We start from the raw sequence: 11,721 nt of genomic DNA, 5'->3' as shown, positions 1-11,721 counted from the left end.
GCATTCTGAAAAACAAACCGGAATTGATGGAAAAGGATTGGGACAGAAATCAATAATTCTGGAAGTTTTATTTACTATCAAAATAGATCACACACACCCAGACCTACACTCCTGATCCCACACCCTCAAATTTGTATGCCACTTCTTCCAATCTCCTTCCAACCCCATCTCATCCTGGAGGCTATGGAACTGAGTAATTTTGGCATGGGACAGAGTTTTTTTGAGGTGGGAACAAGGCAATTTGAAATTGGATTGAGCCCTTTGGGGTAAGATTGTGGTGTTTTCCGTAGGACTCAGTCGTTTTGAGGTGACAGATCAATCCATCTTGACTTTTGGAGTGCAAAGATATGGAGAACACTTCCTGAAATCCCCCAAGAACCCACAAATCTTCCAGAATATGCCCCAAAACAATAAATTCCTGCTCAAGTAACTGTTAACTGATGGAACTTAAGATGTCTTTGATCAATAGCTTTCATTTTAGTCCTATTTCAGGTGTTTTTAAGTGATAAAGAAAAATCAGAAGAAAATTTGGCCAGGGGCCAAACCAAAAGGATAACCAGCCAGGTGTCCTCCCAGTGCAAATCACAGGGAATGTAGGTCACCAGGGCTCTGCCTGACGTGGATCCTCCCATGGGGGATGGAGCTGGAGCGGTGCACAAAGCTCTTCCTGCAACTGGGGCATTTGCAGGGCTTCCCTTACCGGTGCGTCCGTAGGTGTCTGGTCAAGTGAGAGCTCATGGAGAAGCTCTTCCCACACTGGGGACACTGGTAGGGCTTCTCCCAGTGTAGATCCTTAGGTGGCAGATCAAGTGGGACTTCTGCCTGAAGCTCTACCAACATTACCCACACTCTTAGGGACGTTCCCTGCTGTGGGTCCTCTGGTGGTAGATAAGGTTGGAGCTCTGGCTAAAGCTCATCCCACATTCCCGACACTCATAGGGCCTCTCCCCAGTGTGGATGCGCCAGTGTCTGACAAGGTGGGATTTATGCTTGAAGCCCATCCTGCAGTCGGGGCAGTGGAAGGGCCTCTGCTCGGTGTGAATCCGCTGGTGCAGGAGGAGATTGGAGCTGGTCGGAAACCTCTTCTGACACTTGGGACATTCATAGGTCCTGTTCCTGGTGTGGATGTGTTGATGGATGACGAGGATGGATCGGTAGCTGAAGGCCTTCCCACATTCCCCACACTCATAGGGCCATCCTCTGGTGTGGATCATCTGGTGGCTGATCAGGGTGCTGCTCTGCCTGAAGCTCTTCCCACACTCCAAGCACTTGTGGGGCTTCTCCCCATGATGAAGCTGCTTATGGACCACCAGCTTCGAGGTCTGGCTGAAGCTCTCTCCACCTTCCCGGCTCAGGGTGGGTTTTTCCTCCTATGAGCATCCTGTGCTGGGTTTGGAGCCCACCCTCATGCAGGATCTCTTTGGCTTTTCTTCTCTGTTGGATTCCGGTTCCCTGGAGTCACTCAAAATGGCCTCTTCCTTGAGGTTCTGCCATGGGGATTTGTCCTGCCTAGTCTCCACCCCCAGTTCCTTGTCTGGGGGAGGAGGGACAAGGAGACGATGGGATTTGCTTCCATGCCAGAGGGAAGGGGAAGGAGATTCCCCCAGTGCATCCCTGGGAGGACGGCATTGGCAGCAGGGTTGTCCTGCAGCTGGGGGCTGTGCTGGGCTGGGAGATGGAGCAGGAGAGAGAGGGAAAGGGGCACTGAATTCCTCCTCACCTGCCTGGGTATCCCAGGGCTCCTTCCTCTTCCTCGCAGCCGCCTCCTCCATCCAATCAAGGTTTGGGAATGGGAAATCCTGGTTTGGGAAGAAAACAAGGGGTGAACACATGGTCTTCTTTACTGGTTTGAACGCAAACCAGGGGCAAAATCTAAGCCAGAACTACAATTTAATAGGAAAATGAAGATCAAGGCAATGATACAGAAACATTGCCTTAAACTGACAGAGTCAGGATATAACCTGACACCCTGTGCGTCAGGGTGTTGGCAGCAGTCCCATTAAATGGTGGCTGCAGTCCTGTTGGAGTGATGAACGCGATTTTGTCAAAGCAGTGATCCTGCAGAAGGCTCTGGTCTTCCTCTGAAAGTCCAGTGGTGGTTATAGAGCTCTTGTCCTCTGGGAATCCAGCAGGTAAGCTGCTCCTGGTGTTGCAAGGCTCAGCTTATATCCAGGTAGGAATGCTTGGTTCCTCCCCCTGGGCGGAGCATCCCACAATGGGATGATTGAATTTTATCAGTCCTGCAGTGACACTCAATGGCCCATTCACAGAAGATATCTTCCCTGGAGGACGTTATCAGGGCTGAGTCATGGAAGAGATAAAGAATACTGCCCCACCTGTTGATGAAGATGGTGATTGAAAACATGCATTTGGTTACATCTTGCATTGCACCCTGAAACAGTGGGGTAATCCCTGCTCAGGGGGTGAACACCACCCCCCTTACCCAAACTGGCTCAGCTGTAAAACCCCCACCCCGGGAAGGCCACACACACACACAGGGGACAATGTCACACTTACCCTGCTTCAGGGGAGGTCTCTGTCCCTGTCACTCCCTTGCTGTTCCCTCTTTCTCTTTCTTTCCATCTCTCTCTCTAGCTCACATTTACTGTTCAATAAAATCCATTTTGGATTTGGTCTCGTTAGCACCTTCGTGGTGGCAGAGGCATCTCTCTAACAATTTTCTTAACCAGATTGCAACATTACTTTGGCACAGTGAGTTCAGGGCATTGTTCTCTGACTCCAAGTGCCTTTGACAACATCATGGTTCCCTCCCCTGAGGAGGTTTTGGTTCTTCCTGGAAGAACTCTTTGAACTTGGATGCAGTCTCTCCTTCTTCCTGGGGAACTTATGGGAGAACTGATGAGGAAAATGGCCGTTGTGGGTGGCCAGTGTAAAGAAAATATTTTGTTGTCTTTCTGTGAAAAGTTTGTTAAAATCACTGGAGGAAAGGGAGCAAATGATACCAGCGAGACTGACAAGGTTCATTCACCCCATGGTGAGGAAGAAGGGGCTGCTGTAAGTCCTGCAAGAAGCTCAGCTCAAGTAGCTAAATTCCTAAATAACTCCAGCCAGGGGTCTGCGGGAGGATTTTTTTGCTTGCTTGCCTGTTGTTCTCTTTTCATGTTGTTTATGCTTTGGGTCTGAAGTTTGAAGAGATTGTCCTTGAGTCTCCAGCTAGAACAGGATTGTTTTGTCTTCACCACTCTCTGAAAAGATCTCAGTAACACTTAATATAAAGCTAAAAGCTGCACACCAAAACACAATAGAAAAACTTAAAACATAACGTATCAGTTGTCTGCAGATGGACAGACAGCAGGACAGAGCTGTCCTCTGCTTTTAGTTAGTTTTTAGCTCGCTGAGGCAGAGAAGTTCCCTAGACTGTGATTTTTCTTTTTTTTGGAGCTGTTTTAACCTGCTCTCGACCGAACACCCATAACACCACAGGCAGCTCCCACCTGTGGCCCACCTGGCTGAGCTTGGGCCGCAGCATTTCCAGCACTGGAGGGACTGATAAGAGACTGATAAGAGACTGAGTGAGCTGAGCTACTGCCCACAGAGGGAGTTTCTGAGTTTGTAATCTCTTTTGTAACAGCAAGAGGTTTTATTGTTTAATATTGTTCATTTTTTGTGCTGGTGAATGCTTTGCCTGTTAAATAAACAGGTTTTTTTTCCCTATTCTCTGAGGAAATCTTTTCCTGATTTGTTTGGGGGAGTGGCTGCTTGACTTTGCTTTCTAGAGAAAACCCCTTTGGAGGTTTTCCCCCAAATTGCCCTAATCCAGGACAGGGTGGTGAGAAGAGAGAGGAGCCCCAGGTGGCTGCAGTAGGGAGAGTTTGGAGTGGGGGACCCTGAAATCCCCCAGCATCCTTAAGCAGGTCCCTGGAGAGAGGGATCCCCAGGTCCCATGGTGTCCCCAGCAGCCCTGAGACAGGGGACCACCAGAACCCCAGAGGGATGAGACTGGAAATGGGATGCTCCTGGTGGCTTTTTTTTAGTCACTCTTGATTTTTAGAAGTTTTAATGAACACCAGATGACTTCTGGAGATGGATTTGGTTGGGAGGAATTCCCAATCCAAGGCATTCACACCTTGTTTTTCCCCAAACCAGGATTTCCCATTCCCAAACCTTGGCTGAATGGAGGAGGAGAAGGCTACGAGGAAGAGGAAGATGGCCCGGGACACCCAGGCAGGTGAGGAGAAAGTCAGTGCCCCTTTCCCCCTCTCTCCCGCTCCATCTCCCAGCCCAGCATGGCCCCCGGCTGCAGGACAACCCTGCTGCCAACGCCGTCCTGCTGGGGATGCACTGGGGGGATCTCCTTCCCTTTCCCTCTGGCACACAGGCAAATCCCATCCTCTCCTTGTCCTTCCTCCCCCAGAGAAGGAGCTAAGGATGCAGACCAGGGAGGACAAATCTCTGCAGCAGAACGTCATGGAAGAGACTGTTTTGAGCAGTGCCACAGTGCAGAATTCCAATGGGGAGGAAAAGTTCCAGAGATCCCACAGGAGGATGGGCTCCAAACCCAGCCCAGGGTTCTCTGGGAAGGAAAGACCCACCGTGAGCCAGGAAGGGGGACAGAGCTTCAGCCAGAGCTCAGAGCTGGTGGCCCATGATCAGATTCACAATGGGGAGAGTGTGGGAAGAGCTTCATGCAGAGCAACCACCTCATCAGCCACCAGATGATCCACACCAGGGAATGGCCCTACAGGTTTGGGGAGTGTGGGAAGGGCTTCAGCTGCAGCTCTGTCCTCGGCTTCAAGCACAACTTTACCCTCATCAGGAACCAGCACATCCACAACAGGGAGAGGCCCTACGAGTGTCCCCAGTGTGGGAAGAGCTTCTCAGACCGCTCGTTCTTTACCCGACACCAACAGAGTCACCAGTAAGGGCAGCCCTGTGAGTGCCCCAACTGCAGGAGGAGTTTCATGCCCTGCTCCAGCTTCATCCCCCATGGGAGGATCCACAATGGTCAGAACCCTGGCGATCCACATTCCCTGTGATCCATGTTGGGAAGACACTGGGCTGGTTATTCTTTTATTTTGGCCCTAATTTTCTTTGGATTCATCTTCATCCCTTTAAACCAGAGGAAGTTGGGGTAAAAATCAATAAATTCATCAAAGGCATCCAAAGCCTCACTTTTTACTTGTGTTTCAGGGGAATCTGAGATTCAGGGAAATAATTGGGAGAATTTGGGGTTTTGGGGGGTATTTGGTGTACTCGTTTCCCTTTTCTTGGCACTCGAAGAGACAAGAGGGTTCAATCTGTCACCTCAATGCCACTGAAAACTACTCAATCCCACCCCAAAATTCCTTGATTCCACAGCTCTTTGGTATGGAATGGGGTTGGAAGGGGATTGAGCAAAGATGGCTTCAAATCAGGAGGGTTGAGATGGGCATTGGGTGGGACAGGATGGGTGGAGTGGTGTTTGGGAGGTGGAAAATGGGGGAAATATGGCTTGGGAATGGGGCGTTGATGTCTAGGAATGGTGGGATGAGTTGGGGTTGGGATTGGGGAGGTGGGTTGGGATTGGGGAGGTGGGTTGGGGTCTGAAATGAGACAGCCAAAGTTTGGGGATGATGAAGGGAGGGGGAGCCCATTACTGAGTGAGTTTTTAATAATCCACATTTCTGAAGAGATTTTGAGGTATCTCATGTTTCTGAGGCTGTTTTTGGGCACTCCCCAGCACTTGGGGGTTTCCTGAGAGCAGCTCCATGGAGCCCCATTGCCAGGGGTGGTTGCCTTGGGCACGAGCTCAGAGCTGTAGCCAGAGTCCGTTGCCTTGGTGCTGGAGAGCAGAGAAATGATGAACAGCCCCAGAAATCTCCAGTGTGTGTTTGGGGGCAGGGAGAGTTCTGCATAGGTGGGGTGGTCACTGCCCCACCCCAGCCACTGCAGCCTCTGGCCCAGTCCCAAAGTGGCAGCCAAGCCCCTGGCACCCCGAAAACCCCACCTGGGAGAGGGACCAGAGCAGGTCAGGCTGTGACACGGGTGTGACACTGACATGTCCCACGGCCCCAGAGCTCACAGCAGCTGAGATCCAAGGCTGACTGTGGATCTCTCTCTCCCTCTCTCTCTTCTCCTGACTTCCTCATCTCAAAATCTGGTTAACTTGCAGTTGGACAGGTTAGAGTTTGCTAAGTCAGTGATATATGAAGTGCTTTACTATAATTCAATGCTGTTTAAGATTTCCCAAGTATCTCATTCTCGGAAGTTTGCAACTAAAAGTTTGTTCTCCACCCTCCTGAGAAGTTTGTTGTTTTCTCCCCTTGGCCATCTGTCCTGCAGGCTGTGCCCCCTGGGCGTGCTGCTCCTCTGCCCTGGCCGGCTGCACTCGCCCATCTCGCTGTGCCCCAGCATTTCTCACCCAGCGTTTCTGTGCCCTCCCTGGGCTCCCTGCACCCAGCGCTGCCGGCTCCTGGCACACAGAGCCAGGGCAGGAGCCCACCCTGCCAAGGGGCTCTGGGGCAGGGCGGGGGCTGCGATGGCTTCTGAGCTCAGCAGCTGCTCCTGGCGTGGTTCCATGGAGACCAAGCACAGCAACGCTGCTGAGCATTGTCCCTGCTGAGGGTCACACACTGCCGGGGCACATTCCCTGCCTGCAGGACTGCTGAGCATTGTCCCTGCTGAGGGTCACACACTGCCGGGGCACATTCCCTGCCTGCAGGATTCGGGCCTGACCCAAGCACTGCACTGATGGCTCCAGCATTGCTTTCCAAAAAAAACAGGGGAAGGCAAACTGTGTGCAGCTCATGGTATTTTAGAGTGTCTAAAACTCACTATGTCATCGATCTGTGAGGTGAGTTCCATTTGGAACTCATGGCATGGAGAAGTAGTGCAAGATGGAAAAGGGGAGCATAGAAATAAATAGAGAAAAACATTTCAGATGGTTTCTTTCCATTTTCATTTCACTTCTGGAACGCTGGTTCAGTTTTCCAGGAATCTTCTCCACAGTCCTGTCTGCCCTTTCCAAGAACCTTTCCTGGAGAATGAGGTCAAGCTCCTGTCAAGATGTGCCACCACCTGCAGCTTCTCTTGGCTTTCCACAATGTGCCTGCAGCAGGACCATTGCAGCAAAGCAGGACAAATGTTTGGAGAACTGGACAACTTGTCCTTTCTTTTCCTGGTGGACTGGGGAGTTGTCCCATTGGTGAGGTTTTCATTGTGACTGTTCCAACCTTGGAAAACAGGAGGTGGTACCAGGACTCATTGGGGAACGCAACCCTGACTGAATTCAGAGAAAGAATCTCCAGAAGTTGCAGCCAGAAATGGAGAGTTGTGTGATAATCATTCACGCGTCTCCATAGGCACCTGGAAAGTGATCTAGAACATGAAAATTGGTTGTCAGAGACAGTTTCTTTCTGTTTTCAGTTTAGATGATTCTACATCTCTTGTGCTGCTATAAATCAAGAGCATGAAAACAATCAGTTCATGATAAGCAGCAGAACAAGCTGCATCTCCCAGAGTAGAAGACTGAAAGAATCTGGAAAGGTAAAATGCAGGGAATGACTTGGTGAACTTTGCCTGTAAGAAGGGTAATTTTTTCTAAGAATTTCTAATCCATTTCTTCTTCTTTTCTCCATCTTAATATGGCCATTTCCATGCCAGATTCCTCATAAAATGAGAAGCCTGAGCTTGCAGAAGTGCATGAAAGATGGCCTGTTCCTCTGCAGGGACAGTCAGGGTGGAACCGGAAGCAGTTTTGAAAGAATTGTGATATAGATGAGTAATGTGGTGGTTGAGTCTCACAATTAAAAGGCACATATTATGGACATCCTAAGACAAGTTTAGTAGTTTTATAGTTATGTTTTACTCCCCCCTTGTTTTGTTGTTTCCTAGTAGTTGGGGTATTTGGGAGGGTTGGCTTTTTACTATGGCAACACCTGACCCCCAATCAAGATGTAAGGAAATGACTTCTACCACTGGACAGTGAAGAAAGAGTTGATTAACAAGCTTTTGGGCTAAAGGGTTAAAAGGCGAAACATCCATTGTGTGGACGACCACATGGTTGAAAAAATCCTGTGCTCCCTGTGCCATAATATTTTCTGTGTTCAGTCTTCTGTTGTACATTTGATAAGGTTTTAATAATCCTTTTAAATTTTTGGAAGTGAGCATCATTTCTCACAAATGGGGACTCGTCTGGGAAAACACCTGGTGTCCTTAGGAGTTTTCAAAAGGGGCACCCCCTACCACAGATTTGGCAGAGTCTATCGGACTCTCCCAGTTCCACCAATGGTTGCAGGTTGGAAGCCCAAAGACACCAGGAGACTTTGGGATAAAGAAAAGAGGGGAAGGGGGGTGAGCACCACCCACATATCTATTTTTGGCCAGATTGTGACTCTGTAATTCCAGTGTATGAAAGTGAGCTTCACATTAGTAATATACCGGATCCATCCTGGTCCCTTGAAGTGTCAGGATATTGGACGGTAGAGAGGAAAAAGGAACAGTGGAACACATGGCGGGGGAGGAGAGCAGGGATCCCATAGACAAGGACCCCATGGCCGGTGGGACATGTAGGATTGAAGGGTTTGTGGGGACTTGGGAGCTGGGTTCACCCATCAGGGAAACCCTGTTTGTGCCTGGGACGGGGACCCAGGGTGGGATTCCCATCCAGCACACACCAAGGGAGCCAGTGAGCTCCACATGTCACAGTGGCTCGTGCATCAATCAAAGCGGGGGCAGCCTCTGGGGCGCAGCCAGAACTGTAATTAACAGGGCCAACCGGAGCTGGGCTGGAGTGGGGTGACCACTGAGGGGTTTGCTGCAGGGGGTCACCCAGGAGCCGGTGCAGCAGTTTGTGTGCTGCTGAGCCAAGGGGGTCGGGGCAGTCCGGCGACCAAGCCAAGTCACGTCAGGGTGGAGTTGCCAAACCGAGGGGGTTGGGCTGTGCCGGCTGCTGAGCCGAACAAAATCGGGGCAGGCTGAGCTGCTGAGGCTGAGCCGAGTCAGGGCCAGGGGCAGGACTGCAGCCGCCTAGCCAAACTGGGGCGGGCTGAGCCTCCGAGTTGAATTGGGGTGGGCAAAGCCACTGAAGCCGAACCAAGTTGGGTCAGAAGAGGGATGGAAGCCGCTGAGTCGAATCGGGTCCTGCGGAGCTGCCGAAGCCAAGACAGGTTGGTCCAGGGGTGGGACTGCAGCTGCCGAGGATAATTGGGCCAGGGGCAGGCCACAGCCGAGCTGAGCCAGGCGGGAGAGGGAGCAGAGTGCGACCGTGGGACCAGAGCATTGAACCAAGGAGGAGAGGAAGGGCAGGGACCAATCCGGTGATACAGAAGTCCTTGGATCATGAGGTTTTTTTATTTTTATTTTTCAGAAGAGAAGTACAGTTTTTGGGTTTTTTCTCTCTCTTCCCTTTCCTTCTCTTTCCTTGTTTCTTTTTTTCCCACTCCCCCTTTCCTTTTCCCTTCTGAGAGAGGCAGGCTCTGTCCGGAGGGCCTGTGGTTGGAAAGGTGGGCTCTGTCCGAGGAGGGCCTGTGATTGGCCGGTCAGGATGGGACTGTGGGCAAATAGGGAATCCCCAAGGGGAGGAGTAGAAATTGAAGAGGTACCAATAGTTATAGCCCCAGATGGCCCACTGGGAAGGAAACTAGCCCGGTGGAAAATTACCCAAATATCAGAGATAAGGATGAGCTAAAAATGATTCACTAGTGCATGGTAGAATGGACCAGAAGGGAAATTAGGAGCAATCATGTATACTGGCCGAGGTATGGGTCAGATGAAGGATGGATGTGTCAGGCATTAAACATCCATGTAAGAGCTAAGAAACTATTCAATCAGGAAGAGAGTGACTACACTGCCTGCTGTGGGAGGGAGACCTCACCCTCAAAGGTGAACATGTTTAAGGTATCAGAAAATAAAGAATGGGACCCATTAGAACACTTACCCCCTCCACATCCAATAGCCCCAGATGCACTTCCCCTACCCCCTGATGGGCCTAGTCAAAACACCACAAACAGGGTGGCACAATGAGAGGAAAGCAGATCAGTGTATGGGAACGAAGCAGCGGGATTGTATCCTCTGAGGGAAGTACCACTGTGTGAGGTGCAGGGAGGCATTACATTTGTAACCGTGCCTCTCAGTTCTTCTGATGTGAGAATGTTCAAGAAATAATAGAAAGGATTACTAGAGGACCTCATTGGATTAGTGGAAAAGTTAGATCAGTTTCTGGGGCCCAATATTTATACATGGGAAGAGATGCGATCAATAATGACCATTCACACCAGAAGAAAGACAGATGATCCATGCAGCTGAGATATGGATATGGGAAAGGGAGCATGTGCAAGGACCTCCTGGTGATCTGAAAATGCCCATAGTGCACCCCACCAGTGACCACAATAGCACTGGGGGAAGGCAAGACATGGAGGAATGCAGAACATTGATTACAAAAGGCATCAAAGAGGCGGCTCCATGTAATCAAAATGCACATAAGGCTTTCGATGAGCAGAAAAAGAGGGAAGAAACCCCAACAGAGTGGTTAGAAAGGTTGAGGAAAAATATGAGGCAATATTCAGGAGTTGATCCTGACACGGTGGCTGGACAGATTTTACTAAAGATAAATTTTGTCACTCATGCCTGTCCAGATATATGGAAAAAGTTAGAAAAGCTCCATGGTTGGCAAGAAAGGAGATTAGAGGATCTTTTAAGAGAAGCACAGAAGGAATATATAAAGAGGGACTAAGAGAAGGCCAAGGCAAAAGCCAAGGTAACGGTAACTACCATTAGGGAAGGAAACCAGAACATAAAGAACTACCCAGGTAAGGGAGGGGGATTCCAAGTGTGGGAAGATAGATGGAGGGGGGATGCAGCTCCTTGGGACTGGGCACAAAAAGGAGAATTTGGGAAATAAGGGAACCCAGGACCAGTTTGATTTTACTGTAAAGAGAGAGGGCATATCAGAAAGAATTTCCCCTAGAGGGAAAGGAGCTGAGGATCTACAAGACTGAGCAAAAAGGAGAAGCGGAAGATTAGGGGTGGCAGGGGCTCTACCTCCTGGGGACAGGATACCATCAGGAGCCCTTGATAACTTTAAAAATAGATCCCCAGGAGGAAGCATTTGAATTCTTAGTAGACACAGGGGCTGAAAGAACTTGTGTTTGTAGAATCCCAAAGGGGTGCAAAAAAGGTCAAGATACTGTGCAAGTAGCAGGTGCTAAAGGGGAAGGGTTCAAAGCCTCAGTTATAAAGCAAATAAAGTTTGAAGGAACAAACAAAATAGGAATTGGGGATATTCTGTTAATTCCAGAAGCAGGGTGAAATTTATCAGGACGGGATTTACAGGTGCAGTTTGACATTGGAGTGCTTCCAGAGGAAGGGAAAATGGTAGTTAGGCTTCTCCAATTAAGGGAAGAAGATGAGGACAAAATTCATGAGATGAATTCTGGGCAAAACCAAAAGAACAAGGTAAATTGAACATGAAACCTATAGTAATAGAATAGTTAATGAGAACCATCCAGTTCGGGTATGACAATATCCACTTTCCCTGGAAGGGAGATGAGCGCTACAGCCACTGATCCAGGACTTAGTTGAGGACAGGACCTTAGAACCATGTATGTCCCCCCACAATACACCCATATTACCAGTAAAGAAGTCAGATGGGACTTACAGGCTTGTTCAAGATTTGAGAGAAGTGAACAAAAGAACAGTGAATTGGTACCCAGTAGTGCCTAACCTCTCTGCAGTTCTGCATAACATCCCAGTTGTTTAGTGTGATAGACCTAAAAGATGCTT

The sequence above is a fragment of the Melospiza melodia genome, chromosome 7 (assembly GCF_035770615.1).
Source record: "Melospiza melodia melodia isolate bMelMel2 chromosome 7, bMelMel2.pri, whole genome shotgun sequence".
NCBI lineage: Eukaryota > Metazoa > Chordata > Aves > Passeriformes > Passerellidae > Melospiza > Melospiza melodia.
This window is presented reverse-complemented; position numbering follows the sequence as displayed.